Genomic DNA, 9,178 nt, shown 5'->3' on the forward strand with positions numbered 1-9,178 from the left:
TTAGATCGATGAAGTTGTATTTAATTTTCATGAATATATTTATATTTCATCTTATAAATATATTTCTGAACATATACAGTGATTTGCAGCCAATAAATAATTTTGTCACTAATGATTTGTTTAAAATATTTTCACCAAAGCGCTTTTATAATACCAAACTAAATTAGGTAACAAGTGAAATTATGAAAACAATTCAAACGCATTTGCAATTACATTAATACATTTTATTAGAAGTAAAACTTGACACTATCCACGAATAGTTCAGAATATATAGTCTGTAGGATCGTCAGCGATATCTATCAATGATATCCCAGCACCAAATCCACGCGGAATTCTTTCATAACTCTGGAATGAAAACAACAGAAAATCTATACAATATACTGAGTCGGAGAATTTCAAATTGGATAAGTTATGTTCAAGTCACACTGTGAATTGCATGTGAAATGTTTACTTCAGGTGAAATGCACTATTTATTAGGAAAAGAAAAAGGCTATCAAACGTAACGCAACTATAAAAACATAAGACAGAAAAGATGAACAATTAAAAACAATATCAAACTTATAGCATTAAATAATGTGAATTTATTATTAATTATTGACTAATGCTTACAATGGAATAGGGAAATATTCGTATATTTAAAACTGTTATCATGATAATACATCAATTTTAAAGCATGACTAATCTAAAACACCCAAATGCATGCTGAGAATAAACTAAACTCATATCCATTTCAACATATTTCCTTTTCGCAGCGTTTGTAAGAATACGAAATGGAGTTTACATTTGAAACCTTTTAGCATTCATTCACGTACGTTTCAGTGCTCATGCTAACACAAATATAATTTCCCTAGCAAATCCTTTTGGCCGATTTCAAATTAATGCATTTAAGGTCTATATTATCAGCTGTCCTACAAGATGGATCAAATTTGAATGTGATAAATAATGACATAAAGTAGCAACAATTGAATTTGATCACTTAAATTCTTATTATAATTATCCGTTTCTGCTTTGGTGTGCAAATATGTATCCATGGTAATCGATATAACTTCCATAGCATCATAGTGTTGTCGCTCATAGCCAAAGAACAGCTAAATTAAAAGCAAACTTACGTCATCTCTCCGATCATCCCTCAATTCAAGTACCTGAGGAAAACAAATTTTAATTATTTACAAAACGTATCTAGAAAGCAAGTAGACACAACGACATTCCAAGTAATCGTCATGTTAACGTTCAATGTAATTTGCAGCCAATTGCTATAACTGCAACTTTAAAGTTTGAATTAAGCATGTTTGAAACATGCCATAAAATAGAACAATAAATTATGCTTAGTTTCAAAATGATGCAACATTTCCGTACCGCAAAAGGTACAAAAAGAATGATATTAATAAGATAGTGGAAGTTACATATATAAACAGATTAGTATAATGTACAGTGAGACCTCCATTGAAACATTGACTGGTTCATTGAGTCAACGATTTATTCCCTGACCCAAATGATGATTGATCAATCTCGTTTAGGGCAGAAAGATGTGACTTTGTCCTTTAAAAATGAAATAAATATCATTTGTTCACTTTCATTTTAAATTTTGTAAGCTGATTTGTATTTCGTAGCTGCTTATGCATCTATCACATTTACTGGTATGTATTGTTTCTAAATGTACTCACGGCTTTTACCACTCCTTTCACAACCTATACAGAAAGAAATCTCATCTTATTCTCATACTGAATGATTGGTAAAATTCTTGAAGCCATATGATATAATTATATATTAGTACACGATATCATGTTGCAATAAAGAAACATCATGAAACAACACTTTTTCTAGTTATTCTCTGATTTATCAACAATTTCATCTTTATTATTATCTGTTTGAACACTTTGTCATTTACTGATGTGTATTGTTCGAAAGTACTCACAACTGCTGCAACCCCTACCACAACCAATAAATTAAGAAAATAAATGTAGAAATGAATTTATATATATATATATATCCACTGCATATACATAAAAAACACCAACACACAGACACAAACACATTTTATATATATATATATATATATATATATATATATATATATATATATATATATATATATATATATATATATATATATATATATAAAGAATACAAATCATATGGCGAATACCAGTCGTGTCAAGTTCCCTGGACCCCGCAAGAGATCACGTGTGTCGGGGATTGATTGGGATAAATGCAATAAACTGACAACTAACTACCCTTAGCGCTTTCAACTTTTAATGAGTCTTTTTCAAAGGCAAATACAAAACATAAACTAGACAAACAAATGCAATAGAAAAACGGTTATGTTAAACATAACCGTTTTTCTGTAGCATTTGTTTGTCTAGTCTCTGTTTTGTATTTGCCTTTGAAAAAGACTAATTAAGAGTCAAGGCGCTCAAGCCAGTTAGATACTAGTTTTGCACTGTTCGTTGTCAGTTTATTGCATCTATCTATCTATCTATCTATCTATCTATCTATCTATCTATCTATCTATCTATCTACATATATACATATATATGTATACATATAAATACATACGTGTGTGTGTGTGTGTGTGTGTGTGTGTGTGTGTGTGTGTGTGCGTGTGTGTGTGTGTGTGTGTGAAGTCCGACTCCTCTGTTATAATATCCGTATTCCTAAAATTTCAACAACGTATCAATGCTATGCGTAGAAGGTTCAGATAACGATTTTCCTTGAAAAAGGTATGAAAAGTAAAACGAAATGGAATTGGAGGCAAAGGTATTTTTAATTACATTTAAGTTCTTATGATTATACTTCATTTTGTTATTGTAAGTAAAACAAACCGAAAACAAACGCAATGTAATATTTCCCGTCACGTTTAAATTCATAAAATATTATATATGTCTCAATTGTTTTGGCTCTTTATCGCATTTACTCTTTGCATTGTTTCGAAATATACTCACACCAATTATCACAGAATGTGTGTATGTGTGTGTGTGTTTCCGTTTCTGAGTGTGATTGAGTGTGATCGAGTTTAATTTTTACTAGTGTCTGCTGTGTTAAACAGACTGTAACGCTTGTGCTGATTCTGTGGCCTAGAGGTTTCAAGGATTGTACAGCACAACACAGATAAAGCACATATCTGACTTACAAATCAACAATAAATATCTTCAGTACCTGTTGGTGTAATGGGAGTGTTAATTCGATGGTGACACTTAGTTTTCGTCGTGTCTGTTTACATTTTTTGTTTTATCATTATTCATCCGCAACTCGTTCAGTGTCATGACTTCACATTGGAAATGCTTCTTGTTTTTGTCATATCTGAGAGAAGCTACAATTCTGCTTGAATCTCATTCAAGTAATAATAGATCGGAGTTACTCTGTTGTGATCGTCATTTTCTTTCATTCTATTCAGCTTGTTTGAGAAGATCCGTATGTTCCTGAAAGGTCGTATTACCTTATATATGTCAAGAACTGTCTTGAAAGTCCAGTCAAACCATTGTTATGCGTGATTAGTTTTGACGCCAATCTTAATCGTTCTTTACCTTTATTTCATATTTAGGCGATGAGTGATTATGCTTTAGCGTAAGTTTGATGGATAGTGGCGGCGCCATTGATTCTGTATCATATTTATAATCATTTTTCTAAATAAAGGATCAGATCGGAGGTTGATTCTAGGTGAGTAATCAATTGTGTTGTATGACGATAAGTATGACTTTTGCATGGGAACAAGTGAAATGTCCAAGCATGTTAAGCAATAAACGTAGTGTATAAGCAGCAGCGTTGCTGACGTGTCCGTGGATAGCTTTGTTATGTTGTATTCATTATTTGTGATTATGGGAGTGGGTATTTTAATGATATTTCCAAATGCGAATGATTTACAAATTTTCCAGAAATAAATGTCAAAATGCTTAGTATTCACAAGACTTTATGATATGAAGGAATGTGCCCTTTAAACTGGCCATCTATGGGATTGTCTGCATGTACTCTTCTAAGGGATTTGGTAATTTTTGAAGAAAATTATTAGAGTACATGCGCAGTCAAAAACCATACTGTTGACAACGACAACATTTTTCAAGTCTTTAGAAATAGGGGAAACAATTGCTTTCAATCCGGGCGCATGCAAGTGTATTTTGCTTTACTTGGCCCTTTGTGAGAAACACCAAAAATGTAGATATTTTAGAGAAGTTGATGCTTCATAAGTTCTAATATCACAGGATATATTCGAGATGTGGGATGATTAAGATGCATGAGGTGGAATTTATTAGGAAATACAGAAAGAAAGAAATTTGCAAACTTACTGCAGCTCCCATCCTCTGAAAGAACAAAGTTGTAGTTTTGATTAATTTGCAATGTCAACATTTTGCAATGATTACCTTTCATGGAATCATATTCTAGCTTCTTTGAGAAACATTTTACCAGGTTATGTTGTGTTGTACAGATAGGTTTTTCATCAGTAAGTCTCTATTTTCATACGCTCTGGATGATACTAGAGCATATATGGCCTTTAAAAAGGATATAACATTTCATGTTCCCTATAATTAAAGTCAGACAAACACTTCACTCAGTGTGGAAATAAGATATCTAATACATAATATAGTTATCATTATATTTACATACAGAGCATAAACTGTCGTAGAGTCAATTAAAAACAAACTGAAGCACACCTGTATACTAAATAACAAACGAGAAATTATTTGATAGTATATAATCGAAGAAGAAGATCAGGATGATGTTGATTGGCATGAAATTAAGCACAAATTAAAAGCTTGTTTAGATTTCTCTCAATTGTTATGTGTCTTTTTTCTATTCAATGCAATGTGATGACGTGATTTATGCTAAACATCTCACAATGTGATTGTTCCTTCTTCCTTCTCAACATATCTTGGAAATGGATAAAATAGAAGAAAATCTTGAATTTGAATTCTAAGGATAAACAATTGTAAATTGGGGGACATACTGTACAAATCTGAGATGACCACGTTATTGTACATTTGTGCTATGAACATTGATATACTCCGATTATCAGTAACCTAAACTACCGACCTCCGCTGAGGAAATAATTAAGTTCATTGTGACTCCAATATTAAAATCTGGCGCAATACAACAAAACAGTTCAGACATGCCTCAGCTGATTCCCAATCCAGGGCAATACAATACTAATTATATATAATTATCGACAATGACGAACAGAGTGTCGTTAGCCAGATAAAGAATGACCTTAAACATACTAAACTAAGTCTGAATTGGGAAGCTACAAACGTTGTAGTAATTTACTGGTATAAAGAGAGGAATTGGGTAGAGTGCGATCAATTATTCGCTACAATTAAACCCAAGTTGAAAAGAGAAATGGAAACAGAATGAACAAACAGGATCAAAGCTTTTGAAGAAAGAGTACAGATACCTGGATTTGACAAGGAACAATTGAAATAAAACGTGCCAGTGCCACGAAAGTAATTTTTGCGTAATAGATATGCTCAATTTTCAACATGGTAAGTGTGTTAGCAACGCTATAAAACTGATCTCATATTTTTCCAACTAAATAGGAATGTCGAAGTTTCCTTGTCTTGAAATTCATGCTTGTGATTTACGAGTTTGATGAAAATGACCTAGTTGATAAAAGATGAAAAGACGGTGGTAAAATACGATAACTAGGCTAGACACTTGACCCTAATTATAATGGCACAATTCATAGATAATAATAAAACAACAGCATATGGGAAAATCGTAAGAAAACGCTACACCAAAAAACGTAAAGTTTCATTTAGGTCATCAGAATTACTGATATATGACCAAACTCCGTCATCAGAGCTTTGACTTATGACCAAACTACGTCATCATAGCTTTGACATATGACCAAACTCCGTTATCAAAGTTTTTAAAGACCGCCATGTGTCCACAACAGTCATCAAAACATTTAAAGACTGAGGCAACATTAAGAAGCATTTATTACTTCATTACGCCTATATTAGTCTGTTCTCGGAATAAAGCGCATTAATCTTATCGTGATAAGATATTTTTGCACGTAACTGATCACACGTTAGAGTGGAACGAAGTAGTACACAAGCCAATACAGCAAATGATTTGTCTAAAACAATTTAATAAATACAACTTAATTTGCACGACAGGCACTGAAGTTATATCTACCAAAATTGTCTTAATAACATTTTGTAGTAAAACCTACCATATCCATGGGAAAGAATTTTCGAACTTGGTCGTTATGGGAATATCTATGAATTGAAATATGCATCTTCGCTATATATGTATATATATATATATATATATATATATATATATATATATATATATATATATATATATATATATTCTACTTCTTGGTGAATTTATACGTTAGACAATAATACTTACTGCTTATTGCTTGGCATCAAACTGGTTTGTGTCGGTCGTCTTCCAACACTGTCAGACTTCCAAGAGAGTTATTACTTAAGTGGAAAATAACGTGCATGCGCAGAAAGCTTAACATATTTCCTGGAATCGGGCTGGAAGGAAATAGGACTCACTCTTTGGTGAGTTTGTTTGTTACTTTTGTTACTACCTACCACGAAATGCGTATGAATACAAGTTGTACCTACTGAACAAAAACGGGTATTTGTTGACTTAGAACAAATAAATAGAAACTGCCTTTCATTTCTGACATGCAAATTTGTTTGAAAAAGAAATTAGACCTGACGCCGTTTGCGACTCTCTGAAGTTGTCATCTTACTTCCTTGACAACAATGACAACCCAGCTGTGATTCATTGCTGAATAAGATTTGCATTGTCTTCTGATAAGATCCATTAGTTTAGAAAATAACTCTAACTTAGTGCGACAGGTTTGGTCAACCCAATTCTACCGCTTTCTTGCATCACGTATATTTTATACGATCAACATTTGAAAGTGAGGTGTACTTACGAAAACGGGGTGTGGGAAGATTCTTGTGCCGAAGAGTGAGCTTAAGCTATCTTGTGTACTTCGATTCTAGAACAAGTTTGATATATAATAAACAAAGAAGCTTCTTAAGTACGTTAATACCAGATATACTTCATCTTGAGGTAACAAAATTATATATTTTAAATGGAGGATTCTCCACTCGTTCCACATATCACGTTTTTAGTATTATAGGATGAAATATTATATTATTATTTAGTGAACAATTCCTTAGAAGCAGACCAGAGAGAGAGAGAGAAAGAGAGAGAGCGAGAGAGAAAGACAGAGAGACAATGAGGCAGAGAGACAGAGAGAGATATTCCAGTTGTCTTTATTTTATACTTAAGAAGAAGTTATACATGATCTTAATGAGTTGTGTTTTCTCTATACATTTTTGGGATGGGGACCAGAATTTACTATACTGACTTCGAGAACATACCTCTCTTTTTTAATAATGACATAAAGATACAAAGAACTAAAAAAATGTATTTTGGCAACTCGTGCTATTCAATTTATATACTTGTTCTTACACATATCCTGAAAATGTAATTTGAAAACGCAATGAAACTGCAATTTTCTGAAATACCTTGCGGTTTTCCGTTTAGAGTTAGGAATATATATGGATAGCTCCCATAAATTTCCAAAATCTTAATTTCAGCTCAAAAAGGTATCACTCTTAGTAAAATCAGCCGCAGTCATACAGATTGAATTTAAAGAAAATATATATGTTGCATTGGAAATGAACATATTGAGACCCGTGGATAGCTAAAAATTCTTGTTAAAACTACGAAAAGATATCCACACCCTTCACAAACAGCAAACTGTGCTAATTACCTATACTAGATAGAACACAATAAAGATCAATTGCTTCGAAATTTACCACTTATCAAATTCCCAATTTCTTTCTGTGAATTTTGCATACATGAGTCATTCAGGATGACGTCAGACTGGTTATTGTGGCATATTGTTTATGGTTAAATTCCGATGTGTTATATTAACAATGTGTATATATTTCCATGGCTTCAAATGGACCTTAAAACGATATAAAGTCTTGTTCTCTCTCTCTCTCTCTCTCTCTCTCTCTCTCTCTCTCTCTCTCTCTCTCTCTGTCTCTCTCTCTCTCTCTCTCTCTCTCTCTCTCTCTCTCTCTATTATATATATATATATATATATATATATATATATATATATATATATATATATGTGTGTGTGTGGTGTGTGTGTGTGTGTGTGTTGACATACATTGAGTCCAGACCTCAAAAGGCTTGTTATTGTCCTAAGGTATATCGACTAACTTGAACCAGATTCCGAGAAGATATAACATTTCAAATGAAGAAATAAAAAAATACCTCACTAATCAAATCAATGTACCCAATGAACAATGAAGAAGAAAGTCCACCCAATAAATATCGCTTCCCAAATCACTGACCGTTAGAAATTTGATACCAAAGATAAAACATAGTTAATATACATGTAGCGTCTCCAGCTGAGTTTATTACACTTAGCATATATATATATATATATATATATATATATATATATATATATATATATATATATATATATATATATATATATATATATATATATAAATATATATATATATATATATATATATGTATATATGTATATATATATATATATATATATATATATATATATATATATATATATATATATATATATATATGTATATATGTATATATATATATATATGTATATATGTATATGTATATATGTAACATGTTCAAGGTTCCGAAAGAAAACGGATCAATTCAACAGGAATTAAAAAAGCTCAATGAATTTGTTTATATATATAACTTATTCCTTGGTATGCACCGGCAAATACTACTGACTTTGAAAGCTTTATTTAATTAAAGTCTGAGACCTTTGCAATAATTTTTTTAACAGACGTAAATATGAGACTCACGGTATTGAAATAATTTGACTAAAGCAACCTGTAATATGCTCATATGAGCCAACGACCCGCATAACCCGAGTGTTGTCGAGAGAATTGTTCGCCTTCACAACAAACAAACCCTAAGGATTGAAGTATATGTTACAATTACAGTAAATTCAAAATAGGCCATGCTAGAATTAACGGAAATGAGAAGACTACGATAAAATACGGACTTATTCGAACAACCAGTCTCTCTCTCTCTCTCTCTCTCTCTCTCTCTCTCTCTCTCTCTCTCTCTCTCTCTCTCTCTCTCTCTCTCTCTCTCTCTCTCTCCTGAAAGAAAGGGTGTGAGTGAGAACTTGAGAACTACT

The 9,178-nt window shown here is 32.1% G+C and overlaps 1 long non-coding RNA gene across 1 annotated transcript; it reads right to left on the reverse strand.

The window, feature by feature from the left end:
- Positions 1-209: 209 nt before the first annotated feature.
- Positions 210-6,634, reverse strand: LOC149788726 (uncharacterized). Its single transcript, XR_016424240.1, has 5 exons — positions 6,349-6,634; positions 4,281-4,295; positions 1,665-1,688; positions 1,110-1,142; positions 210-345 (listed from the first exon to the last, which is right to left on the reverse strand). It is a non-coding gene; the product is annotated as an uncharacterized LOC149788726 (long non-coding RNA).
- Positions 6,635-9,178: the final 2,544 nt, after the last annotated feature.

The sequence above is a fragment of the Sinohyriopsis cumingii genome, chromosome 11 (genome assembly GCF_028554795.1).
Source record: "Sinohyriopsis cumingii isolate HCF-2022 chromosome 11, ASM2855479v2, whole genome shotgun sequence".
Classification (NCBI taxonomy): domain Eukaryota; kingdom Metazoa; phylum Mollusca; class Bivalvia; order Unionida; family Unionidae; genus Sinohyriopsis; species Sinohyriopsis cumingii.